The 27,649-nt window shown below is 53.0% G+C and overlaps 1 long non-coding RNA gene across 1 annotated transcript; it reads left to right on the top strand.

Annotated features, from left to right (window-relative positions):
* The first annotated feature begins 22,592 nt into the window (after positions 1-22,592).
* Positions 22,593-27,119, top strand: LOC131813917 (uncharacterized). The gene is made up of 3 exons (XR_009347037.1): positions 22,593-22,799; positions 23,383-23,439; positions 25,353-27,119. It is a non-coding gene; the product is annotated as an uncharacterized LOC131813917 (long non-coding RNA).
* Positions 27,120-27,649: the final 530 nt, after the last annotated feature.

Genomic DNA, 27,649 nt, shown 5'->3' with positions numbered 1-27,649 from the left:
CGAGAGCAGAGGTCTACAAGTTAGTCAGAGGGAGAGCATTCGCAGAAGCAAGAAGTTACACCCATGCACTTTTAAAAGAATGGAAACAGAAGCTTTTGATTTTGATGAAGTCCCAAAAGTTTATTTTTGCTTTTCTTTCCTTTGCCTTTGGAGACATATCTTGAAAGAAGTTGCTGTGGCTGATATCGAAGAGATTGCTGCCTATGTTCTCCTCTAGGATTCTGATGGATTCCTGTCTCACGTTGAGGTCTTTTATCCATTTTGAGTTTATGTTTGTGTACAGTGTAAGAGAATGATTGACTTTCATTCTTCTACATATAGCTGTCCAGTTTTCCCAGCACCATTTATTGAAGAGATTGTCTTTTTTCCACTGTATATTTTTTCCCGTTTTGTCAAAGATTAATTGACCATAGAGTTGAGGGTCCATATCTGGGCTCTCTACTCTGTTCCACTGGTCTATGTGTCTGTTTTTATGCCAGTACCATGCTGTCTTGGTGATCACAGCTTTGTAGTAAAGCTTGAAATCAGGTAACGTGATGCCCCCAGTTTTATTTTTGTTTTTCAACATTTCCTTAGCGATTCGGGGTCTCTTCTGATTCCATACAAATTTTTGGATTATTTGCTCCAGCTCTTTGAAGAATACTGGTGGAATTTTGATCAGAATGGCATTAAAAGTATAGATTGCTCTAGGCAGTATAGACATTTTAACAATGTTTATTCTTCTGCTCCAAGAGCATGGAATGGTATTCCATCTTTTTGTGTCTTCTTCAATTTCTTTCATGAGTGTTCTGTGGTTCCCAGAGTACAGATCCTTTACCTCTTTGGTTAGATTTATTCCCAGGTATCTTATGGTTCTTGGTGCTATAGTAAATGGAATCGATTCTTGAGTTTCCCTTTCTGTATTTTCATTGTTACTGTATAAGAAAGCCACTGATTTCTGTACATTGACTTTGTATCCTGCCACGTTTCTGAATTGCTGAATGAGTTCTAGTAGTTTTGGGGTGGAGTCTTTTGGGTTTTCCATATAAAGAATCACGTCATCTGCGAAGAGAGAGAGTTTGACTTCTTCGTTGCCAATTTGGATACCTTTTATTTCCTTTTTGTCTGATTGCTGTTGCTAGGACTTCTAGTACTATGCTGAACAAGAGTGGTGAAAGTGGGCATAATTGTCCTGTTCCTGATCTCAACGGGAAGGCTGCAAGCTTTTTCCCATTGAGGATGATATTTGCTGTGGGTCTTTCATAGATAGATTTTATGAAGTTCAGGAATGTTCCCTCTATCCCTATACTTTGAAGCATTTTAATCAGAAACGGATGCTGGATTTTGTCAAATGCTTTTTCTGCATCAATTGAGAGGACCATGTGGTTCTTCTCTCTTCTCATGTTAATTTGTTCTATCACATTGATTGATTAAAATCAAAAGCTTCTGCACAGCAAAGGAAACAGTCAAAAAAACAAAGAGGCAACCCACGGAGTGGGAGAAGATATTTGCAAATGACAGTACAGACAAAAGGTTGATATTCAGGATCTATAATGAACTCCTCAAACTCAACACACACAAAACAGGCAATCATATTAAAAAATGGGCAGAAGATATGAACAGACACTTCTCCAATGAAGACATACAAATGGCTATCAGACACATGAAAAAATGTTCATCATCACTAGCCATCAGGGAGATTCAAATTAAAACCACATTGAGATATCACCTTACACCAGTTAGGATGGCCAAAATTAACAAGACAGGAAACAACATGTGTTGGAGAGGATGTGGAGAAAGGGGAACCCTCTTACACTGTTGGTGGGAATGAAAGTTGGTGCAGCCACTTTGGAGAACAGTGTGGAGATTCCTTAAGAAATTAAAAATAGAACTTCCCTATGACCCTGCCATTGCACTCCTGGGTATTTACCCCAAAGATACAGATGTAGTGAAAAGAGGGGCCATCTGTACCCCAGTGTTTATAGCAGCAATGGCCACGGTCGCCAAAGTGTGGAAAGAACCAAGATGCCCTTCAATGGACGAATGGATAAGGAAGATGTGGTCCATATACACTATGTAGTATGATGCCTCCATCAGAAAGGATGAAGACCCAACTTTTGTAGCAACATGGATGGGACTGGAAGAGATGATGCTGAGTGAAATAAGTCAAGCAGAGAGAGTCAATTATCATATGGTTTCACTTATTTGTGGAGCATAACAAATAGCATGGAGGACATGGGGAGATGGAGAGGAGAAGGGAGTTGGGAGAAATTGGAAGGGGAGGTGAACCATGAGAGACTATGGACTCTGAAAAACAATCTGAGGGGTTTGAAGTGATGGGGGGGTGGGAGTTGGGGTACCAGGTGGTGGGTATTATAGAGGGCACAGATTGCATGGAGCACTGGGTGTGGTGAAAAAATACTGAATACTGTTATGCTGAAAATAATAAATAAATAAATAAATAAATAAATAAATAAATAAATAAGAAAAGAATGGAAACATGATTTCTATTTCTCAAGTTAAGTATCTGATTTCATGTATTTTTGACAAAGCATATTTACCAGAGTGATTTTACTGCTCTAAAGGGTTGTCTCCTCTCTCCAAACCTTTCCTCCACCCCAAATTGCTAGTTACTTGCTTCATTTCATCCTATAAAGACAGCTAATAATCCTTCTCCAACCTTAAATCATTTATGTATTTTATATGATATTTGCCAATTAAACTAAGAAATTGTAAAGCCCAGGAGTTTTCCTTTGGATTAGTACTTTAAGAATCATTCATGCAATCAACTGTGGATGCCTCTTTCGATTAAAGTCACATTTACAAACACACAGACTCCCCCTTTACCACCCTCACAACATCATGAGGTGTTCATGGCTTGAGAGTAAGTTTTAGAAATCTCAGATGGGGTCTTCCTGTTCAAATCAACAGTCTATCTTTTGTGTCCATTCTAAGCATGGGACACCAAACCTAAGTCACCTTGCCCTCATCTTCCAGGACATTAACCTTCTGAAGGTCCATCTTAATCCAGTAAATCTACCATCTCTTTGCCCTCTCTGCTTCCAAAAGTGGGGTAAGTCCACAAAATAGTGAAAAAAAGGGAGAAGAAAAAAGCCAAGGGATTGTCCGCAAGATGGGGACACTGTCCAGAGTAACATAAAGGAAAAGGAAATCTCTAATGGATATTTCAAAGCAAATGTATCATTTTTGCTGATTGTACAAATTTATGTGCATTTTAGAAACCCAATATTAAAAATACTTTTGTGAAAATCAACAGAAATTGAAGGTATGTGAGGCTTCTCATTATAGTGGATTATAAATCTCAGATTTACATAAAGATAAGTATAAAAATTCTAGGATCTTGAGAATACTCTGATAAAAATATTGCTTGAAGATATTATGGACTTCACAGTAGTTAGTGGAAACTAAACTTTGAGAGTCCCTTGTTCAGAGCTGAGAAAAACACAAAGGAAACACCAACGGGGTCCTGTGAACAGCTTTCAATACCAGAGAAAACCGCACATGGCCTGTCCCCCTGCGAACACACATGCCGATTACGGCAGAATCTGCCTTTGTCCCCATTCTTGAAAACTCAATCTCAAAAGCCAGGTCCAGCCCCGAAATTATCTTGGAGAAGAATAAATGGTGTGTAAAAACCCAGGTCCATCCCAACCATCCATGCAAAAGAACCACAAGATCAGGGTCTACTGTTTCTGTGGGCTCAGGTAGGATTCACGTCCGTCTGACAAGGCGATTTCATTCAAGGACTGTCGACCACTCTCCATTCTGTGGCTCCTGGCCTCCCACATGCTTTAATAACCTGTTACTATTTCCAGACATGGCAGGATACGATTCTAAGAGGACTGGCTCTCTCTAAGCCGCAGAGGTTCAAGCAAACCTTTGAAAAGTGCCCAGGGTCTGGGCTTCAAGCACTAAATGCCTGGATGCCCAGAGGCTGCTTGGGTTGTGGGAAAAAGAGGTTCCCTGGGGTCCCTCCACACCTCCTAGGCTTTCCCATTCAGGCCTGCTCCTCCATAAAACCCTGGCCGCAGACCCTTTCCGGTGAGGAGGGGAGACTCGAGAGGGCAGTGGCCCTTCCTCCCCAGCTGTAAAGGGGACAGGAACACATCTGAATGGTAGGAAGGGCCAACCCTTTAAGAACTAGACAGTAATTCATCTTAAAAAGCATGACCTAGGGGCGAGTCAAGATGGCGGAGAAGTAGAAGGCTGAGATGACATCAGGTAGCAGGAGATCAGCTAGACAGCTTATCTAACCATTGCGAACACCTAAAAATCCAACAGGAGATCGAAGAGAAGAAGAGCAACAATTCTAGAAACAGAAAATCGGTCACTTTCTAAAAGGTAGGTCCTGCGGAGAAGTGAATCCAAAGCGATGGGAAGATAGACCGCGGGGGAAGGGGCCGGCTCCCAGCGAGCAGGAGCAACAGAGCACAAAATCAGGACTTTTTAAAGTCTGTTCCACTGAGGGACATCTCTCCAGAGGCTAAACCAGGGGAAAGCCCACACGGGGGCAGCGTAACCCCAGGCCCCACGGGGTCACAGGTCCAGGGGTGTCTGAGTGTCACAGAGCTCGCAGGTATTAGAGCGGGGAAGCCAGCAGCAGCGACAAAGCCGAGGAGTGAGCTCTCAGCTCAGGGTTACCTTGAACCGGTCGCAGGCTGGGTGAGCTCGGAGCGCGGCCTGAGGCCATGGAGCCGGAAGCGACTGGGCGCTTTTCTGCAAGTGCAAGCGATTGAGCACTTTCCCCCAAGAGCAGCTAGAGGCCAGGGAGATTGTTGGGCATTTTTCTCTGAGGGCGCACTGAGAAGTGGACCCCGAGCTCTCGGCTCCTCCAGGCGGGAGACTGGCAGCCGCCATCTTCATTCCTGGCCTCCAGAACTCTACGGAAAGCACTCAGGGAACAAAAGCTCCCAAAAGTGAACCCCAGCGGATTACTCAGCCTGGCCCCTGGTAAGGGCAGTACAACTCCGCCTCTGGCAAAGACACTTGCAAATCAGTACAACAGGCCCCTCCCCAAGAAGATCAACAAGAAACCCCGCCAAGAACGACTTCACTCACCAAGGAAAACAGCAGAATTCCAGAGGAGGAGAAAGCAAATCTTATCTGGACAAAATGACAAGGTGGAAAAACTCACCACAACAAAAAGAGCAAGAGGCAGTACTGAAGCCTGGGGACCTAATCAATACAGACATTGGTAATATGACAGATCTAGAGTTCAGAATGACGATTCTCAAGATTCTAGCCGGGCTCAAAAAAGGCATAGAAGATATTAGAGAAATGCTCTCTGGAGAGATAAAAGCCCTTTCTGGAGAAATAAAAGAACTAAAATCTAACCAAGTTGAAATCAAAAAAGCAATTAATGAGGTGCAATCAAAAATGGAAGCTCTTACTGCTAGGATAAATGAGGCAGAAGAAAGAATTAGTGACATAGAAAACCAAATGACAGAGAATAAAGAAGCTGAGCAAAAGAGAGACAAACAAATACTGGACCACGAGGAGAGAATTCGAGAGATAAGTGACACCATAACATGACACAACATTAGAATAATTGGGATTCCAGAATAAGAAGAAAGAGAGAGGGGAGAAGAAGGTATATTGGAGAGAATTATTGTAGAGAATTTCCCTAATATGGCAAAGGGAACAAACATCAAAATCCAGGAGATGCTAAGAACGCCCCTCAAAATCAATAAAAATAGGTCCACACCTTGTCACCTGATAGTAATATTTACAAGTCTTAGCGACAAAGAGAAAATCCTGAAAGCAGCCCAGGAAAAGAAGTCTGTAACATACAAGGCTAAAAATATTAGATTGGCAGTGGACCTATCCACAGAGACCTGGCAGGCCAGAAAGAGCTGGCATGATATATTCAGAGCACTAAACGAGAAAAACATGCAGCCAAGAATACTATATCCAACTAGGCTATCATTGAAAATAGAAGGAGAGCTTAAAAGCTTCCAGGACAAACAAAAACAGAAAGAATTTGCAAACACCAAACCAGCTCTACAGGAAATATTGAAAGGGGTTCTTTAAGCAAAGAGAGACCCTAAAAAGTAGTAGATCAGAAAGGAACAGACAATATACAGTAAGTCACCTTACAGGCAATACAATGGCACTAAATTCATATCTCTCAATAGTTACCCTGAATGTTAATGGGCTAAATGCCCCAATCAAAAGACACAGGGTATCAGAATGGATTAAAAAAAAAACAAAACCCGTCAATATGCTGTCTACAAGAAACTCATTTTAGACCCAAAGACACCTCCATATTTAAAGTGAGAGGGTGGAAAACAATTTACCATGCTAATGGACATCAAAAGAAAGCTGGGGTGGCAATCCTTATATCAGATCAATTAGATTTTAAGCCAAAGACAATAATAAGAGATGAGGAAGGACACTATATCATACTCAAAGGGTCTGTCCAACAAGAAGATCTAACAATTTTAAAATATCTATTCCCCTAACATGGGAGCAGCCAACTATATAAACCAATTAATTACAAAATCAAAGAAATACATCAACAATAATACAATAATAGTAGGGGACTTTAACACTCCCCTCACTGAAATGGACAGATCATCTAAGCAAAAGATCAACAAGGAAATAAAGGCCTTAAGTGACACACTGGACCAGATGGACATCACAGATATATTCAGAACACTCCATCCCAAAACAACAGAATACACATTCTTCTCTAGTGCACATGGAACATTCTCCAGAATAGACCACATCCTGGGTCCTAAATCAGGTCTCAACGGGTATCAAAAGATTGGGATTATTCCCTGCATATTTTCAGACCACAATGCTCTGAATCTAGAACTCAATCACAAAAGGAAATTTGGAAAGAACCCAAATACATGGAGATTAAACAGCATCCTTCTAAAAAATGAATGGGTCAATCATGAAATTAAAGAAGAATTGAAAAAATTCATGGAAACAAATGATAATGAAAACACAATGGTTCAAAATCTGTGGGACACAACAAAGGCATTCCTGAGAAGAAAATATATAGTGGTACAAGACTTTCTCAAGAAACAAGAAAGGTCTCAAATACACAACCTCACCCTACACCTAAAGGAGCTGGATAAAGAACAACAAAGAAAGCCTAAGCCCAGCAGGAGAAGAGAAATCATAAAGATCAGAGCAGAAATCAATGAAATAGAAACTAAGAAACACTAGAACAAATCAACGAAACTAGGAGCTGGTTCTTTGAAAGAATTAATAAGATTGACAAACCCCTGGCCAGACTTATCAAAAAGAAAAGAGAAAGGACCCAAATAAGTAAAATCATGAATGAAAGGGGAGAGATCACAACCAATACCAAAGAAATACAAACAATTATAAGAACATTCTGTGAGCAACTCTACGCCAACAAATTCAACAATCAGGAAGAAATGGATGCATTCCTAGAAACATATAAACTACCACAACTGGAGCAGGAAGAAATAGAAAGCCTGAACAGACCCATAACCAGTAAGGAAATTGAAACAGCCATCAAAAATGTCCTAACAAAAAAAAGTCCAGGGCCAGATGGCTTCCCAGGGAAATTCTACCAAACATTTAAAGAAGAATTAATTCCTATTCTCCTGAAACTGCTCCAAAAAATAGAAATGGAAGGAAAACTTCCAAACTCATTTTATGAGGCCAGCATCACCTTGATCCCAAAACCAGACAAGGATCCCATCAAAAAAGAGAATTACAGACCAATATCCTTGATGAACACAAATGCGAAAATTCTCACCAAAATACTGGCCAATAGGATCCAACAGTACATTAAAAGGATTATTCACCACGACCAAGTGGGATTTATTCCAGGGGCTGCAAGGTTGGTTCAAATTCTGCAAATCAATCAATGTGATACAAAACTTTAATAAAAGAAAGAACAAGAACCATATGATGCTCTCAGTAGGTGCTGAAAAAGCATTTGACAAAGTACAGCATCCCTTCCTGATCAAAACTCTTCAAAGTGTAGGGATAGAAGGCACATACCTCAATATTATCAAAACCATCTATGAAAAACCCACTGTAAATATCATTCTCAATGGAGAAAACCTGACAGCTTTTCCACTAAGGTCAGGAACATGGCAAGGATGTCCGTTATCACCACTGCTGTTCAACATAGTACTAGAAGTCCTAGCCTCAGCAATCAGACAAAAAAAGAAATTAAAGCCATCCAAATTGGCAAAGAAGAAGTCAAACTATCACTCTTTGCAGATGATATGATACTATATGTGGAAAACCAAAAAGGCTCCACTCCAAAACTGCTAGAACTTGTACAGGAATACAGTAAAGTGTCAGGATATAAAGTCAATGCACAGAAATCAGTTGCATTTCTTTACATTAACAACAAGACAGAAGAAAGAGAAATTAAGGAGTCAGTCCCATTTACAATTGCACCCAAAACCATAAGATACCCAGGAATAAGCCTAACCAAAGAGGCACAGAATCTATACTCAGAAAACTATAAAGTACTCATGAAAGAAATTGAGGAAGACACGAAGAAATGGAAAAATGTTCCACGCTCATGGATTGGAAGAACAAATATTGTGAAAATGTCTATGCTACCTAAAGCAATCTACACATTTAATGCAATCCCTATCAAAATCCCACCCATTTTTTTTTAAAGAAATGGAACGAATAATCCTAAAATCTATATGGAACCAGAAAAGACCTCGAATAGCCAAAGGAATATTGAAAAAGAAAGCCAAAGTTGGTGGCATCACAATTCCGGACTTCAAACTCTATTACAAAGCTGTCATCATCAAGACAGCATGGTACTGGCACAAAAACAGACACATAGATCAATGGAACAGAATAGAGAACCCAGAAATAGACCCTCATCTCTTTGGTCAACTAATCTTCGACAAAGCAGGAAGGAATGTCCAATGGAAAAAAGACAGTCTCTTCAACAAATGGTGCTGGGAAAATTGGACAGCCACATGCAGAAAAATTAAATTGGACCATTTCCTTACACCACACACAAAAATAGACTCAAAATGGATGACGGACCTCAATGTGAGAAAGGAATCCATCAAAATCCTTGAGGAGAACACAGGCAGCAACCTCTTTGACTTCAACCGCAGCAACTTCTTCCTAGGAACATCGCCAAAGACAACAGAAGCAAGGGCAAAAGTGAACTATTGGGATTTCATCAAGATCAAAAGCTTTTGCACAGCAAAGGAAACAGTGAACAAAGCCCAAGACAACTGACAGAATGGGAGAAGATATTTGCAAATGACATATCAGATAAAGGACTAGTGTCCAAAATTTATAAAGACCTTAACAAACTCAACACCCAAAGAACAAATAATCCAGTCAAGAAGTGGGCAGAGGACATGAACAGACATTTCTGCAAAAAAGACATCCAGATGGCCAACAGACACATGAAAAAATGCTCCACATCACTCAGCATCAGTGAAATACAAATCAAAACCACAATGAGATACCACCTCACACCAGTCAGAATGGCTAAAATCAACAAGTCAGGAAATGACAGATGCTGGCGAGAATGCGGAGAAAGGGGAACCTCCTACACTGTTGGTGGGAATGCAAGCTGGTGCAACCACTCTGGAAAACAGCATGGAGGTTCCTCAAAATGTTGACAATAGAACTGCCCTATGACCCAGCAATTGCACTACTGGGTATTTACCCTAAAGATACAAACGTAGTGATCCAAAGGGGCACGTGCACCCGAATGTTTATAGCAGCAATGTCCACAATAGCCAAACTATGGAAAGAACCTAGATGTCCATCCACAGATGAATGGATCAAGAAGACGTGGTATATATACACAATGGAATACTATGCAGCCATCAAAAGAAATGAAATCTTGTCATTTGCGACGACGTGGATGGAACTAGAGGGTATTATGCTTAGCGAAATAAGTCAAACGGAGAAAGACAACTATCATATGATCTCCCTGATATGAGGAAGTGAAGATGCAATGTCGGGGGGTTGGGGGGTAGGAAAAGAAAAAATGAAAGAAGATGGGATTGGGAGGGAAACAAACCATAAAAGACTCAATCTCAAAAAACAGACTGAGGGTTGCTATTGGGGGGGGTGGACAGGAGAGGTGGGTAGGGATATGGACATTGGGGAGAGTTTGTGCTATGATGAGTGCTGTGAAATGTGTAAACTTGGCGATTCACAGACCTGTACCTCCTGGGATAAAAATATGCTATATGTTTATTTAAAAAAATAAATTAAAAAAAAAATCATGACCTAGAACTTGACATGCTTTCCTGCGGAGCGGCCGGCAGAGACACAGCAGATGCGGGTGTGGAGCAAGAACTCTGGGGCTGAGACAGGGTGAGGGCTGACCGCGCCCTGCCCAGACCGAGAGCCCAAAGAGACACAAGGGAGCCAAAGCGCAGCCTGGGGAGCCCAACTCTGGGCTTGCAGCCTCTGCTCGCCCCCACTCCAGAAGCAACGGGCACCTACAGGACACTAGAAGAAATACAAGGTAGTGCGCCTACTAACCCATTTTTTGAAAACAAGACATAGTCTCTTCTCCACTGAGAGCTGAGACGCCTTCCATGGCAAGGCTGGGTGAAGCCTCAGAAGGACTAGAGTGACGCCCAGTACAGCACATCCCTTGGGATAGGGTCTCGGGACGCTCCAGCCACATGCGTCAGTTCCTGTTCTCCCGCTCACCTGGCGGTGCTCACTCCTGCGAAGCCCTGACCGTCCCCTTCTCCTGCCATGGAGGAAGAGTGTGTACTGGAACACCAGGGAATCCACCCCTGGGCTCGCAGAGAAACCAGCCCAACGTGGATCTAGCATCGTCCCCGCTGATGGAGCCGAGGACTTTGTTTTATTTTCCTAAGCAGGGTCAGCCACCAATGGCATTGTTATGATACTACTTTGTGGTTTAATTGTGCACATCCAAAAGCATGTTCTCTTTTTTACACATCCTGTGTACAGAGATGCAGGCCTGATTTTCTGAACTTTCTTCTTTTGTAATTTGTTACACAAGCACATGTGTTACCTTGGATGGAAACTAACCTGCGCCTGCACGTGTGTGGCATTGTGTGTGTACACGCACAGTGTAATAAGGACTGTACATGCACTGATGTGTTGGTAGAGCCTGGGTCTCAGGCCGGTTATAACCCAAGGACTTCAGGACCCGGCATGATCTCACCAGCCCCATCAGTCCTGGGCTGGTGGCTGCCCCTGACTTTGCCAGATCCCTTCCACAGCATCCAGAAGAACCTCACGAAACCCCTGGGATCGCTTCCCCATTCAGTTCTGGCCTAGAGCCCGCCAGAGAGACCCTAAGTGAGAGGGCGGGAGGTGTCCTTCTCTAGGGGCATCACCAGCGAACGCATGTCCCCAGCCCTGCCTTGTTCCGGGGACCCTCCCCATCCCGAAGCTGAGCCCCGGTTACCACAGCCGCAGCTAGAACCCCCGATTTGTGCATAAACAGGGCGAGCAGGGAAGTGATGCAGGGCAGGGGGTGGAGGTGGGGAAGAAGGCTGCCCAGCCAGGTGCCCAGTCGTTGTCTCAAAGGTAGGCAGGATCAATCTGCTTCGGGGACGGAAAGGCTGAGCCCAGGCAATCCGCACGAGGCCACCAGCTAATGAACAGCAGAGCCCAGATCCAGGCCCGTGCTACCGGACTGCACACGCCGCGCTCCTTGGCCCCAGGGAGAAGGGGCTGGTGCATGGTGCTGTGTAGAGGTGAGACCCATTGCTGTAGGATTTCAGGGTGAAATTGTGCTGGGGTGTGCATGGAAAAAGCCATTTGCCTAAAAGACCATAAAGGGAAACTCTGAGCCTGCAAAGGAGACACCGGTTGGTGTTTGCAAAGAACATCCAAGAGAGCAGTAGAAGCGACGTGACCAAGCACGAGGTCTGGGGCTCGGACCTGACACACTCCAGCGCCGCCCGGGGTGAGCTGCGGAAAGGTCCGGAGGCTGGCCTTGACCCAGCGCCCTCCGAGCAGGAGGACCTACAGCGCAGCGTGGCACTGAGGGCAGGATCCGGGCAGCCGGCCCGATGCTGCAGTAAGTTTCAGCGTCTCCCACATACGTCCCCGAATAGGAGCGTCCACGTGCTCGTATGTCTTCTCTCTTCAAATCTGCATTTCCGTAAGGATGTGAGTGTTTCCGCTGTAGAATGCGCTCCGATGGCACTGACTGGCCTCGGCGCGTGGCCCCGGCTTACGGACTCGCGGCCCTGGAGCTCCTCAGCTAAGTCTTCCCCGACGCCCTAAGGCCTCGGTGGGAACTCTGCTGCCAGACTGAACCCGCCTTCCGAGACAGGTGCCAACAGGGACTTGATCTCTTGAGTCGGGAAAAGGCAGCCTGATCTTCAAAGTCCCTGTTGCCAGCGTCCCCGGAGTCAGAAGCCGGGTGACGTGCCGTCCCGGACTGCACTGACCGACGTCCGAGTGCGAGGAGGCGTCCACGTGCTTGTGGGCTCCGGCGGGGCTTTGCGTCTGCTGATCCCTGTCTGCGCGCCCGTGCTTTCCGTGCCGCGTTCTTTACGCTGGACCTTCTCCTTGAGTCTGACTGTATTATATAGCCACGGTATATTTTTATTCTATTCCCTATTCTAAATTTAACTGTATGATGACTGGAACACTTAATTTGCTTTATAAGAAAGCAAACAAGAGGAAGTAGCTTTTCATTACAAGCACTAATTGATTCTTCCTGCAGCGTGCTCCACGGACAAGCAGCTGCTCCTCTCTGACCTGTGGGTTATGACAAAGGGGACATGGCCCATTGTCTCTTCTGTCTCTGCAGGACAGGGCAGGAGGGTCCCTTTCCCGGGAGGAGCCCCAGGCGGCACTCCATGGCTTCGGGTTTTCCAGAGAAAGGAGAGCCACTGCCGTGGCCCCGATAACACGTGGGGGCCCAGGGCATGGGGGTCTGTGAAGAAAACCGAAGGAGACCCAGAGAGCCCTGGATTCTGATACTGCTGTCTAGTAAAGGGCACTTCCAAGTTCTGTGTGCAACAGCAGTCGTTGCTTCCGGTGGCATTCAAAAAAGAAACTACGAGCCAATTGAATAAGGGTCCCCGAAGCCACCGGCACTGCTGACTGGGAATCCGAGCCTTCCTGGTGACCACACACCTGCCGAGAGTCGCATGACACAGAAACTCACAGGCGGAGGCCCACAAAGCATTCGCCTGGTAGGAGCGGCTCCGTACTGGAGCTGATTGGTGATTCGTAACGACGTTTCCAGCTCTGCCGCTGGTATACCCCGAAGGAAGGGGGACGAGAGCACATCAGTTCCCTTTAAGGTGTACTTCCCTTCAGCAGGAAACTACGAAGCCCTCAAAGCGCAGTGGTCGGTACTCGATGTCATAAAGATAAGCGTGGGGCAGCTTTCTGAAACATCTTAGGGGAAGCTTTATTTTACATTTTAAAAACCTGGATACGTTATGCCATTGAATAGATCCTTCCTGTTCTAAGATAAAGCACCAGATTCCAACTAAACCCTGTTTCCCACACGTACTTGGCGCAGGGTCTGCCGGTCTCACGACGCCTTCGCCTCGGCTGCGAGGGCAAGTGACGGCTCCGTGCTTTCCTCCTTCCCTGTTTCCAACACAAACAGCGTCCTCCTGACCTCTCTCCAGCTTTGTGGGTTTTCTTCTGGCTCCTTGCTACCTCTCTCCGCCTCCCTGCAGAGCCCCTGAGCGACGGACCCCAAGACGATCTTGGCGATCAGAGTCTGATGCCGTCTCCTGCCGGTGGAGACTCACTCCTGAGGGCCCAGGAGAGCAAGGGGCCGGTCAAGGCCACGCGGCTCATTTGAGGCAGAGAAGTGTCAGCAACAGAACATCCCAGCCCCCCTGCCCTCAGACGCCTTCTCTCTTGGATGTTTGCAGAGATGCTCAGGTGTTCCACAGACGCCTACGAAATCCTGAAGGGCACCCACATTAGGAGCACATGTCTCAGAGCAACGGGGTCTTGTGGTGACGTTAATACTGCACTAGAAAAGCTCCCGGAAATCAACCTTTCACGTGGAGAAGCATCCCTCCGCCCGAAGAAGCCTGGGGCAGCTCACCTGATGCCAACTGAGAAGCTGCCCGGGGCAAGGGCCCGAGAGTTTGTGCCCACGAGCTGTGGGCGGCCTCCAAGGTCAGAGACGCCCACCGGCTCCTTCAGACTGGCCGGAATGGACACACCGGCTTCCGTATTCTCAATATTCGGCTCTTCGTTCCGTAAACACTGCCTGGAGGGAGATCGGGTCTTTGGAGGGTGTCGGAACCCCGGGTTCTGCTGCTTTAGATGCGGTCCCAACTACTCACACCCACGTCCCCGCTCATGGGGTTTCGGCACCTGACATTTCCACGGGGGTCACCTTCCCCGAGTGTGACCCCAAGCTGCGCCGCCCTCCCTGACTGCATGCCTGATGTGCCCATAGGTTCCCCATCATGGACAGCAGCACCAGGGCGGACATCTGGACAGCGCACTCTTACAGGGCTGCGTGGGGATGAGACACGGGTGCTTTCCACGGAGCACCCGCTTGCTTCCGCTCAGCACACCCCCAGACCCTCGCTCCCGAGCGCCCAGGTCCTGAGGCCTGCCTGCCCACGGCTCACACAGGAACCTGTGCTGTGGGACTCGCAAGTGTTGTCTGTTTGGCCATTAACACAGGCTGAGTCCTAAGACAACACCATGCACTTCACGGATGTGTCACGCTGTGTGTGTCCTCGTGGACTCGACGTTTCATTTTAGACGCCAACACCGCCTGTTAGAAAATTCGTTTCATTTGTAACACTGAGAATGAACAGGGTTCTCAATAAACAGGCAAAATCCCTTTACAAACAACGCCGTGACTAAGAAAAGAACGCGTGTGTACTGGGAGGGAAAGTTAAAGAACCATCATGAGTTCTCTTGTCAGCTGCTTCCGACTGGCGAGTTTTGGAACCTCCTGGGACATCTCGGTATTTGGTAAGATTTTTCTCCTCTGGGCGAACGCTGGACCGTGTGGGCTGACGTGATGGTAAGAAGAGCTTTGGCTCCGGCTGCCGGCTCCCCCCAGCTCCCCACGTCCATCTGCACAGCCCTCGGTGCTGTCCTCAGCCCCGTCCACACGTGCGTCCCCTCGTCACGGTCGGAGCCAGCTGACACCCAGCTTCTCAGAGGCTTCCGGGAGCACGTCTGTGAGCCTGTGTCCTCAGACCAGGTCAGCGTGCAGCGCCCGGTACCAGTCAGTCCCCCCCGGGCGTGTCCGCGGCGTGTCAGCAATGGTGAGGATGGCCTGGGGACTGTTGGGGGCCACACCGTGTGCCCCCCCTAGATCCACAGACTGAGTCTCAGCCCAGCCCCGCAGACAGGGACTGTGTCTGAAAGTACGACCTTCCAAGAGGTCATTAAGGTAAACTGGGCTCATGCGGGCTGGCCTGAGTCCAGGACACCAGGCATCGCCTAAGAGAAGCGGATGAGGTCACAGACACGAGCCAGGGGAGGACACGGGGAGTAGGCAGCCGTCGGCAAACCGAGGAGACGGGCTCCAGGACGGGGCCCTGAGGGCTCTCTGGGAGCTTGAACGTGAGCCCAGAGCTCCCAGGAACAGGGTGTAGCTGGGCTGGACCCCCACGGACATGACCCCTCCTGCCCCGCCCCTCTGCGGGACAGGCACCGCCACGTCGCAGCATCTCGGCTGTGCCCGTCACCCCCCTTTCCGCTCCATCCGGGGCTCCGGGACCGAGTTCGAAGCCGGCAGCCTCGGGTCGATCGCCTCGCCGAGGACGGACGGTGTGAAAGCCAGATGCCATCTGCACCCCGGTTGGGTCCCCGCCACACGCGGAGAGAAAGGAAGGACACGCTCCTGCCCTCGCGCCCGGGACACCTTCCAGGGCGCATCTGCTAGAATGCCCGCCGTGCTCGACACATGGCAGCCCCGAGCCCCCCCACCCCGACCCCGGGAGACAGCAGCCTCGGAGCCGGGAGCCCGGGGCTGGGGGGCGCGGGGGGTGTCCACCTGCTTCCATTGTTACCTGCTTCAGGGTACGCTTCCGACCTCACGCTTTGCTCCTAAACGCTTTAATGTGCGTAAAACGTACCCTTAATTCGAGTTCAAAGTTGGTTTATGGCTGTTTTTCAGACCCTGCCTTGTAAATCTAGTAATATATGGGGTGTTTCTTCTTTGGAATTCCACAATACTACTTTTTTTTTCTTCAGAATTTCACAATATTTCTGAGGAGAGCTGGAAGCGCTCCCGTGCGGAGCCAGAGCAGAGCTGGAAAGTCCATCTAGGGCGGGCGCCCGTCCTGCTCCGCCTTCCCAGAAACGGGGGCTGGAACTGAAGGAGACGCCTTGGGCTAAACACGTCCTCGTTGTACGTGGAGGAAAGAAAACAGGATCCAGAAAGGGCAGGGGATTGGCTCAGGGCACAGAAGGAGGTCTGTGTGGCCGGGGCTCGAGCCTCAGGTCCGGACCCAGCTCCCTCTTTAAAGCTGTCCTGCCCGGCGCCGATGCTCTCCGTCCCTCCGTTTCGCTGTGTCTCTCGTCGCCCTCCCTCCGTCTCCGAGTCTGTCTCTCTTCCTCCTTCCCCGGCCACCCTCCCTCTGTCTCTGTCTCTGTCTCTTCCTCCCCACTCCCCCACCTCCTGACTGACACAGTGTGACTGGCTTCAGGGCTGGGTGCAGCCTCTGCGGGAGTCCTGCCCCGTCCCTGGGGACCCTCGCACCCTCGGGCCGGCACCTGACACCTCACCAGGAGTCGGGACACGGGAGTCCACCAAGACGAGGACGGAGGACGGAGAAGTCCCACAAATAACGGCCTGGCTGTGTGGGCTCTCTTGTTATTTTAACTCAAAGCAATTGGGGGATTTCTGGGCAAACTTAGAATTGGCACTAGAAACAATAAATCTGAGAAACGGACTCCACTAGATAGTAATTTGCTTCAGGAAACCAGCGCCGACAGGGCTGAGCCTGGTAAAGTCTGCGTCCTGCTTGAACCGGAACCGCGGCAAAGCCCCACGCGGCGACCACCTTGCGTCAAGGCGCCAACGAGACGGGGACAAAGGAGGCGTGAGACGCAGCCCCGGCATGTGGGGGTCCTGGGACTACAGGAGACCACTGGAAGACCCTCCTGCTGGCCGCATGCAGCCTCCGTCCCCTCCGACCCTCCACAGCTGGACACCCCGTCTGAGACGAACGTCACGATGTCCTGCTCCGGGTGCAGCAGGGTCTTCCAGAACCTTCCGGGGGGCAGAGCTGCGCCTGGCTTCCCACGTCCTCTCCCCCTGCGCCTCGCTTCACGCCGCGCACCCGACGTCAGGGATCCGGGATTCCTGCACAGACGCCTTCCTCTGGGGCGCCCGGGGGGCTTGGCTGGTGAGGTGTCCGGTGGGTCATGTGGGCTCAGGTCACGGTCGCAGGGTGTGCGACGGAACCGTGCGTGGTGCTCTGCACTCTGCAGGAAGTCCGTTTGCAATTCTCTCTCCCCCTGCCCCTCCCCCTGCTCGTAAATACATAAACAAATAAATAAAATCTTCAAAAAAAAAAAAAGAAAGAAAGAAAGAGGGGCACCTGGGTGGCTCAGTGGGTAAAGCCGCTGCCTTCGGCTCAGGTCATGATCTCGGGGTCCTGGGATCGAGTCCCGCATCGGGCTCTCTGCTCAGCGGGGAGCCTGCTTCCTCCTCTCTCTGCCTGCCTCTCTGCCTACTTGTGACCTCTCTGTCAAATAAATAAATAAAATCTTTAAAAGAAAGAAAGAAAGAAAGAAACCTCCCTCCCTCTCCCATCATCATCCCCCCCATTATTCCTTGACCTTCAGCGTCGGCAGAGCATCTGGGTGCAAAGCCGTCCTTCCTTCCAGCCAGGTAGCTCGGTGGCAGGCCCGTCGGTCCCCGGAGGCCACCAGGTCCCCTCCTCTGGGCTCCCCCCAACATCCCTGTCCTCTGCTGCCCCCCCACACCCCACAGCATCCCAGGAGGCACGGCCGGGCCTGCTGGGCAGCTCTAGGCACAGTTCGGAGCCAAGGGCTGGTCTTTGAAGTCCCTGCAGTCACCTCCCTCTGTCTCCCTGTCCTTCTGTCTCTCTGTCCATCTCTCTCTCTAGTCTGTCTGTCTCTCTATCCCTTTGTCTCTCTAGTCTGTCTCTCTAATCCATCTGTCTCTCTGTCCCTCTGTCTCTCTAGTCTGTCTGTCTCTCTGTCCCTCTGTCTTTCTGTCCTTCGGTCCCTCCGTCCCTCTGTCTCTCAAGTCCGTCTGTCTGTCTGTTTCTCACGTCTATCATCCACGCCGTATCTAATATGTCCATCCCTTTGATCTACGGATCGAGAACCAGCCTCAGCCAGTGATTACCAAGGGCTTCGCCACGGTGACTAACGACCGAGGCACAGCCTCCTCGGAAAAGCGACCGAGCTGGGGACACGAGCCACACGCTCGCCCGACATCTCCCTACAGGTCCGACGACAGACAGCTCTCGGGTGACTCGGGTTTGCTGAGGAGAAATTAGACAGAGATCGCACTATTAGCCTAAAATAAATGCCACGAAGCTGCTGAATATCGTCAAGCTCCTGAACCTTAGAACGTGGCTTCCACAGAGGATGGAGGCGAGGTGACGGCTGACGTGTTGGGGGGTCAGGACCGCGGGAGGCCCCGGCCCCGGCCCAGAAGGGCCCAGACGAACGCTTGGGCACTCACATGCTCCCTCGGTTGACTCTGGGTTCTGCTTCTTCTCTCTGGGAGTTTTAAAATTAGTAAGTACACACTCGTGTTGTCTATTTTCTAGACACAAACTAATTAAGGTGTTTGGGTGTGTCCCGGTGCCTTTTTTTTTTTTTTTTTAGATTTTATTTCTTCATTTGAGAGAGGTAGTGAGCGCACACGCAGGGGGAGCAGCAGAGAGAGGGGGAAGCAGACCTCCTGCTGAGCAGGGAGCCCGACGCGGGGCTCGATCCCAGGACCCTAAAATCATCACCTGAGCCGAAGGCGGAGGCTTCACCGAATGAGCTCCCCGCGTGCCCCTTGCTTTTTGCCTCTAAGCAGCTCTGTTAGGCACCTTCACAGACCAGGACGCGTAAGGCTCCCTCGTCAGCAGACCGCGGAGACTTGCACGGACGCTCGGATGTCCCACCTCGTCTTCATCACGGCCCCGCTGGACCCCAGTTATGGTATTTCTGTTTCTCACAGACCCATGCCCACGTCTGCACACATCTGTGAGCGTGCCCGTCGAACAAGTTCCTAGACGTGAAAACGAATTCCTAGAGAGGGAATGACTGGATAAAAGAACAGTTTGTTTTTAAGCAGTTTTGAGGAAATATTGTCTGCAGGCTGAGACGTCCATGAGCAGCGTTTCTCACACACCAACCAGCAAAACCACTCGCTAACCAGGAGCTGAGACGTCCTCGGAGATGCTGGTCTGGACGGTCAGGGCTGTGGCCCCGGACCCCGCGTCGCTGACCAGGTCCCAGCTGCTGTGCCGCTGCCCCGGGAACCACGCTTGGCATTTACTTGGTTTCGAGAAAAGAAGTCCTCTGACCTCTGGGAGCCAGAGCTGGTGTCCTCTCTTTTCCGACTGTGCTGGCTGTCCTGCCTGTGCCCGCCCCAGTGAGCGAGAAGGCAGGTGGCTGGGGAGGAGCCCACGCCCCCCGCACCGTGCCCCACGCCCCCCGCACCTCCTCCCCCCACACCGTGCCCCAAGCCCCCCCGCACCTCCTCCCCCTGCATGGGCCCCACGCCCCCCGCACCTCCTCTCCTTCTCAGAAGCCGCCCGGGGCCTCGAGGACTCTAGGGACGTTTCGTAAGCTTTCTGGGGGTTCCTCTTCACGCCTTTCCAATGAGGCTCAAGACGGGTAACTCCCACTAATTCCACCACGAAAAGTCCTGCCTTCCTGGCACAAAGTTCCCAGGATACCTCCGAAAAAAGTCCCCCCGCCCCCCAGTGTGGCAGGAACACTCCACGCAGCGCCCTCTTCCACTCCGCGTGAGAATCCATCTCGGCGCGCAGGCATCAGGCACCAGGACGGACGAGCTTGTTTGCATGTGCACGTGTCACATCTTACACAACAGGACGGGAGCCACGGGGGAGTGGGGTGCTGCTCCCTGGAACACTCCCCAAGACAGCTCCCAGGAAGGCGACCCAAAGTCCCCCATGCCCAGGACACAACGACTCACTGCACACTTACTTGAGAAGAACAAGCAGCTCGAATTCAAGTCCAAGTCCTAGTCTCATCCAGCCTCCGCTCGCTCTCAGGACCCGCCCGCCGGCCCACCGGGACGACCCTCCTGGGCTTCCTCCTCCCGTGGGCTTCGCAGGCCCCTACATGGCAGAAAGCCTGGTACATGGCCACCTCGTTCAATCTGCTTCTCATGGACGTAACTGATGCTGACTTTGTCTCCTTACGAGCCACACTGGGAACAAGATTCCCGAGTCTTCTCACTCCCGAGACCTCGTGGCATGCTGGGTCCCATGACGGGGGCCATGGCTGAAGTCGGAGGAAATTGGACTTTGCCTTTGGGGAAACCCAGCTCCATTCCAAACCCTGCCCCTTCGACCCATTCTGGGCTTTTCTTTTAATTTTTTGAAGATTTTATGTATTTGGCAAAAAGAGACAGGGAGAGAGGGAACACAAGCAGGGGTGGAGGGAGAGGGAGGGGGAGAAGCTGGCTTCCTGCCAGGGAGCTGGATGCAGGGATCCGCTCCAGGACTCCGGGATCAGGACCTGACCCAAAGGCCGATTCTTAACGACTGAGCCACTCAAGTGCCCCCTCATTCTGCGCTTTTCTACCATTTTGCCTCACGGGCTCCCCCTGCTTCTAGTGATGGGTGTGGTTATTCCTATGCTGGGTGACAGGTAAGACATCGGATGCGGGGGCGCCTGGGTGGCTCAGTGGGTTAAGCCTCTGCCTTCAGCTCAGGTCATGATCCCAGGGTCCTGGGATCGAGCCCCGCATCGGGCTCTCTGCTCAGCGGGGAGCCTGCTTCCTCCTCTCTCTCTGCCTGCCTCTCTGCCTGCTTGTGATCTCTCTCTGTCAAATACATAAATAAAATCTTTAAAAAAAAAAAAAAGACATCAGACGCAGGTTACCACAGGGCACCGACTCAGGACACAGGTCCTCCCTCTGCACGTGTGGTCAGACAGGTTCACACACTGGCCTGTGACCCCAGGGCCGGCGGGTGACGGGGCCCGTCTCCAGGCTCAGCCGTGTGTCCCCGTTCGCTGCCCACCTCACGTCCCGGAGCCGGGAGCCTGGCGGCCGGTACGTCTGGAGTCCTTGTCGGCAGCTCTTACTCCTCCCACATGTCGGGCCAGCTTCAGGGAGGACAGCACTCGCTATCGGAGTGGTGTCCCTCTGGTCGGTGGTCGTGGACTTGTGATGTGGCTGGGGGCTGGTTGTCCCCACGACGGTGGCTGGGGCGCATATTTCATACCGATGTGAGCGCTGCCCAGGTCAAGAAGAAAGCGTGGACACGCCAGGTGTCCCGTAGAATGGTCACGCAGGCCGGGGAGCTCCAGCGGCACGGCCCCGCCCTGGGGACGGCAAAGCAGCATGGGTTTGGGCAGGGGGCAAGCCTCCGTCGCCGAGCCCACAGCTTCTTGCAGACCCCACACTGCCCCTGTGGGCAGCCTTTGCCTTCGGGGTCGCCGAGGCCTGGAACAGATTTGCTGACCACATCCCCGAAGCCTCAGGCGCCGGGTGCCCTGCGGCAGGCACGTGCAGCTGGACAGGGTCGAGGCCAGCTCCCGGGGAACGGAGCAGCTCCCACAGGCAGGAAGCAGGGCCCTGTCCCTCACCCTTTTCAGGGCCTTGGCCTCGTGAACGATGCCAGAGCTCCGAGGGTCCCTGAGAGCCGGGAGCTGAGAAAACCCCAACATGAGACCCAGGTGTGCAAGCAGCGGGAAACCAGGGAGATGCTGGGGGGCCCCCGGCAGGGTTGCAGTCGGCTCAGGCACATCCTCGGGCCGCCAGGTGCGGGCAGGTGGGCAGCCCCCGAGCCGTGGTCCTTCGTCGACCCCGTGGATTGAAAGTTATGGAGCGTCAGGGTCGCTGGGGAGTAGCTCCGCAGGAACCTCCAGTGTTGCACAACCCCCAGGCCCCACGGCTTTGTCACTCAGGCCCCACAAAGTGGGGGTCCACATCCCAGTCCTGCGCCCATGGGTGTGGCGTCCCTGGGAAGCTGGATCCTTGCAGACGCCCCGGGCGGGCACGCCAGAGTAGAGAAGCTCTAAAGCAGGGAGAAGGCCGCGTGAGCAGAGGCACAGACCCGGCGAGATGGCAGCCGCCGCCATGGAGGACCGAGGCCACCTGCAGCCCCGGGGGCGGAAGAGGAGCCCCGGCAGCTCCAGAGGGCCCGTGTCCCCGCCGACCCCCTGACTTCGGACTTCCCACCTCTGGACGGAGACGATCAGCTCCTCTTGTCCCGGGACCATCCCGTTTGTGGCGCCTGCCTCAGCAGCCCCGGGGGACAGCAGCCCCAGGGGACAGCAGCCCCGGGGGACAGCAGCCCCGGGGGACAGCCCCAAGTGCGGACAGCAGGGCCCCAGCACCGCTGTCATGCCGCCCCCCCCCCGCCGCTCAGGCCTCACTTGCCCGGCTCTGCACACAGGGGCCACTTGATCATGCCGGCAGCCAGCCAAGGAGAGGCTGTTGGGATCCGGACCGGAGGCCCGCGGTCACATGCTTCGGATGTCTGAGGCTCAGAGAGCGGTGCCGGGCGCTGGGACGGACTTGCTAACATTTCTGGCACCGCTGGCTGCTCTCCGTGGATGCGGCTGAGTCACCGAGGAGGCGTCCCCCCAGCGAAGGTCAGGGGCAGGCCTGGAGGCGGGACGGCTTGCCTCAGCACCGCCGAGTCCCTAGTAGAGACCTGGCGTGGGGCTTGCGGCCGGCAGCCCAGGTAGGCACTCGGTCACTCTGGCATGGGGATGACTCACGGAGGCAAAGGGCGCTCCCCTGTCACCTAATACTCTCCCAGCTCGTGAACCAGCTGCCGACCAACCCTCGAGACCGACCCGCAGGCAGCCAGAGCCACCGTTTCCCGACCTTCTGAGTGACAAGCACGGGGCTGCCTGAGGGGGCGCTGGCAGGGGCGTGTGGCTGTGTCCCTGTACACGTGCGAGCCTGGGTGCACACATATGTGTGAGTGTGCGCCTGTGTGTGTGAAAGTGTGTGTGCCCGTGTGTGTGTGAGAGCATGCGGCCACGTGTGTGCGTGTGTGAGTGTGTGCCAGCATGTGTGACGAGTGTGCAAGGGTAGCTCGTCAACAACAGACACGTGGTTCTCACAGTCCTGGAAGCTGGCGTCCGGGGTGGGGCCGGCCATCTGGGGAGGGTGTCCTGCGGCCGCAGCCTTTTCGGTGCACACACTGTGAAGGGACCGGGGCTCCTTGGGGTCCCCTTCATGGCAACACTAATCCTACTATGGGGGTCTTGCCTTCATGATCCCCTCTGACCTGAATCACCTCCTGATCCCTCCCGCAGAGGGTGGGGATTTCAACACGGGAACCTTCAGAGGACAGACGCATTCAGACCGTGACGGTGAGTGTGCGTACTGCTGTGTGTGCAAACACCTGTGTCCTACCGCATGTGTGTGCGTCTCTGCGTGTGCGTGTCTCCCCAGTGCACGCATCTCTGCACACTTGTGCACGTGTCCCCACATACATGTGCACACACATGAGGAGCCCAGGAGCTGGGCGGCAGCAGAGGCCGGCAGGGGGACGGGCAGGGGGACGGGCAGGGGGACGGGCAGGGGGACGGGGGCAGGGCGCAGGGCTACAGGCAGGAGGGCCAGAGGCCAAAGGAGGCCAGGCTTGCCTCCGCAGACCGCAGACCGGTCCCTGGGGGGAAGGGCGCTGGTGCTCCGAGGCCTCCGCGGGCTTTTCACGGACTGTGCTGCCACCTAGCGGGACAGCGGCGGCCGGGCGTCCTGCGGGAAGAAGAGACGCGTCTCCGCCCAGCTCAGAGCGGCCCCTGTGGCACTGGGACAAGGAGGGGTGCGTGGGGTAGGAAGGCGGGCAGGAGCCCGGAGGAGGCTCCTTATCCCCAGGCCACCGCAGTGAGGGGGTCCTGCTGCCTCCTGCGTTCGGAGGGAGGCCCAGGCGCCGTGGGCTTCTGGTGTCCACACTGGGCCTCCTGGGGGACGGATCCTCCCCCCGCCGCACCCGGGGCAGCAAGGCTGGAGCCCGCGCTCTGAATGCAGACGGAGCCCCGGCCGGCTGCTGTGTCTGCAGGGGTCACATCGCCGCCCCCCACACTGCACCCCAGGCCGCCGCGGAGCCTTCGCAGGAATCAGGAAGCCCACCGGGGCCCCCCAGGGCCTTGCGCTCTGCTGGAGAGACGGGTCCACCCACCTCACACCCCCGTCTTCCTCCGAGTCGGAGAAAGTGGCTCTGTGTCGTTCCTAAGTCCCGTCACTGCGAAAAGCATCCTTCTCCGTGCCTCCCCGGCGCGCGGCCGCCGGCCACGGCTGGTCTACGATTAAGGGACCCATGTGCTCGGGGACCTGCTCACACACCGCAGCGCAGAAGTCAGGTGTATGCAGGCGGCGCCCTCCGCCGGGCTGCGTGATGCTGATGCCTTAGGCAGAAAGAGGGGGAGTGCGGAGCCATCCGGGGGGCAGCGCAGCCCCGGCTTCCTGCCGGCCAGCACTCCCTCCGCCTCAGCCTTCTTCTGCAGACGTACCCGGCCGCCCCGGCCCTGCCCTCCAGAGGGAGGCCCCACGGGACCCGGGTCCCAGCCCAACCCCAGCGCAGCACAGCCGGGCCCCACGCCCCAGACATCCAACCACCGAGACTTCCTGAACATCGTCCCCTGCTCCTGTCCCCACACTCGCTGTCAGCGCTCACCCTGGGGTCAGGCTTCCCATGTCGCTGACCTAAACATACAAGGCAAAGGTCACGGGGAGGGAAGAAGTCACAGGGGCTTGGACTGCTCAGCGCGACGGGGACAATCAGGTGAGGGTGCCCTTGCCGACCCCGGGGCTTTATGGGGATGGCCTCCAAGGGAAAGTCAACATCGCCGTAAGAGGCACTGATGAGACAGAATGCTCTGGGTAAAATAAGATCAAATAAGTCTAACCCTTGGTAGATTCTTGTGTGTGTTACAGACTCAGGCCACAGGGTTAGGATGTGTTGTGAACAAGCCAGAGGGCCAGACTAGCCACAGGGTCTGCGTGTCCGTGGTTGTGTCCTGTCCCACCACCCCATCTGCTACCAGAGCCACCGTTTCTCACACAAGCACAGCACATTTTTCTCCTTAAAACCCCTGGCATCCCCCAAATTTCTAAACCCGCCGGCCTTCACGGGCTGTGTCAGCTTCCCACGGCTGAGAGCACATTGCCACGAAACCCACTGCTTAGACAGCAAGCAGGGACCATCTCGCGGTTTCCAGGGCTCAGGAATTCGAGATGTGAGCTAGGCGTGTCTCGAAATGCAGGTTTTGTTTTTATTCAGGTGTGGTGAGGCCCCGCAGATCAGGGGACAGCAACCACGTCTGGAAAGTTATAATCAGGACCCCCAAGAGGAGGTGCCACCCCACGCAAGCCAACCGGGGCCACGGGGGAAGCGCCAGGAAGGCCTCTCGCCCAGCCCAGAAGCTTCCAGCTCGCCGATCCTGGACTTGCTGGCCTCCGGCTCTGCGACAATGACGTTCTGTTCTTCATAAGCCCCTGTCGGGGACACTCCGTTGTAGGGGCCAGAATGGCCCTGGGGGCCCGGGGGCAGTCTCTCCAGGGTCAGTAAGGCCCCCGGATAACAAAACATGAGAAAAGACAGAAAACGCAGGGTCTGATTAACAGGGTGTTTTTGGCTCATGGCTTGGGAGAGCAGAGGACCTGCCTTTAACAGTGTCCCCACAGCAGGTGGCGGGAGGCTCGGGTCCTCCGCACACGGTCTCTCCGTGGGGCCGCAGGCGTGCCTGTGCCTGACCCCTGCAGCGTGCGTGACCCCAGAGCGGCAGTCAGGAGCCATAGGGACGTTCTACGACCTTGTGTCTGAAATCTCACACCACCCCCTCTGCCTGCTTCTCTGTGTTAGAGGCCGGCGGCGGGTCCCCCCGCCCTGGGGGGAGGGTGATTGAGCTCCACCTCTTGCAGGGAGGAGAAAGGACCCGTGGATATATTTAAGGCCACCGCAGGGGCTGGGCCAGGCCCTATTTCCGCCCCCTCTCGCCCAAGACCCTCTGCCCCATCCCTTGCTTTTAAGCCAAAGGCTCAGGTCAGAAGCACCAAGGAAGGTTGCTTCCCATCCAGATGCCCAGGACACGCGGTCAGACCGTGAAAACCACCCTGGGGTCACGCCCAAGTTTGCCCTCCCCCCAACACCCCCCCCCTCCGAGGGCCGCGCACAGGGCATGCGCACAGGGCATCCGCACGGGCTCCTTGAGTCGCTTTCTTGGTCTGCCGTGACCTCAGTCCGCATCATCTCGGGAACGCTTTACTCCCGTCCCCAGCCAGCATCGATGCCCCCTGCTCCGTGAACCCCTCCCAGAGCCCTTGTCCAGCACAAGGACCTGCTCCGTCTCGGTGTCCCAGGATCCCTCTGTCCACACCCAATGAGGCCTGGAGCACGGGCTGACAGCAGGGAGGGTGTGCTTTTCTTAATTGCTGGGCCGGAGACCCTCAAAGGGAGACACTGACACATCTACACTCGCGTCTGCACCATCTGACGCCGGGGAACGGTCACCTTATTCTGGCCAAATGAGCGACCAAGGGAGAAGCGAGAGGTCAGTCTCTGGAGACATTTGGGGAAAGGGCAGGTTTCCCTCGGAACAGCCAACCTCGTGCAGCCGTGGGCTTTTGTCAAGACCACCCACGAACCCTCCCCGCCGAGGCCGGCTCCGATGCACGGTGTTTACCCCTGGTCCTACTTGAGCTGGGCTCGTTTCTCTTGGGAACTTGACTTCCGTGTCCTCCAGCTTGACTTAGCGCCCCAGGCCCGCGCCAGCGTTCCCTGCAGGACCCATCCCTGAGCAGCACCCACACGGCCGGACCATCGCCTGTACTCGCTCACGACTGCTCACCAGCTCCTGAGAGCGGGGCTGGGGCTTCCACCCCCTGGTCTCCGCGGCTTTGACAGGAAGCATCCGGGAGCTGTGTGTGAGCTGATGGGTGTTTCCAGCATGTTCACCTGTTGCAGCAACACATCCTATCCCTGTACAAAGACAGATCACGGCTTCTTTTTTTTTTTTTTTTTCAAAGATTTTATTTATTTATTTGACAGAGAGAGATCACAAGTAGGCAGAGAGGCAGGCAGAGAGAGAGGAGGAAGCAGGCTCCCCGCTGAGCAGAGAGCCCGATGTGGGGCTCGATCCCAGGACCCTGAGATCATGACCTGAGCCGAAGGCAGCGGCCTAACCCACTGAGCCACCCAGGCGCCCCCAGATCACAGCTTCTTAAAGTTCTCGACATTTTCCAAGAAGGGCAGAGATGTGGGTTGTCCAACGTGCGGGGGATAATGTCCCGCTGTATCTAGAATGGCGCCCCCTTGTCCAAGTCATGAGTTCAGTTCGTGGGTGCCACTAGGAACGCTGCAGGAGCCCGGGAGAGCCCCGGGCCCTGCCCAAGTGTTTCTTTGAAGAGGGACCTGTGTCCTAGGTCCCCCGTCAGCCACATCACACTACAAGTCAGGCAGGGCAGGACTGTGCCTTTGGTCCCAAAGGAAGGAGGTCCCTACTCAGGCCGTAACTGGACCCTTTCTTTCCTCCCCTCCATCCTGGCCTCTATCTGCCGCAGGAAAAGCAGTCAAAGGGA

The sequence above is a fragment of the Mustela lutreola genome, chromosome 13, assembly GCF_030435805.1.
Source record: "Mustela lutreola isolate mMusLut2 chromosome 13, mMusLut2.pri, whole genome shotgun sequence".
In the NCBI taxonomy this organism is placed as follows: domain Eukaryota; kingdom Metazoa; phylum Chordata; class Mammalia; order Carnivora; family Mustelidae; genus Mustela; species Mustela lutreola.
Note: the sequence above shows the minus strand (reverse complement) of the source record. Positions and strands in the feature narration are given on the sequence as shown.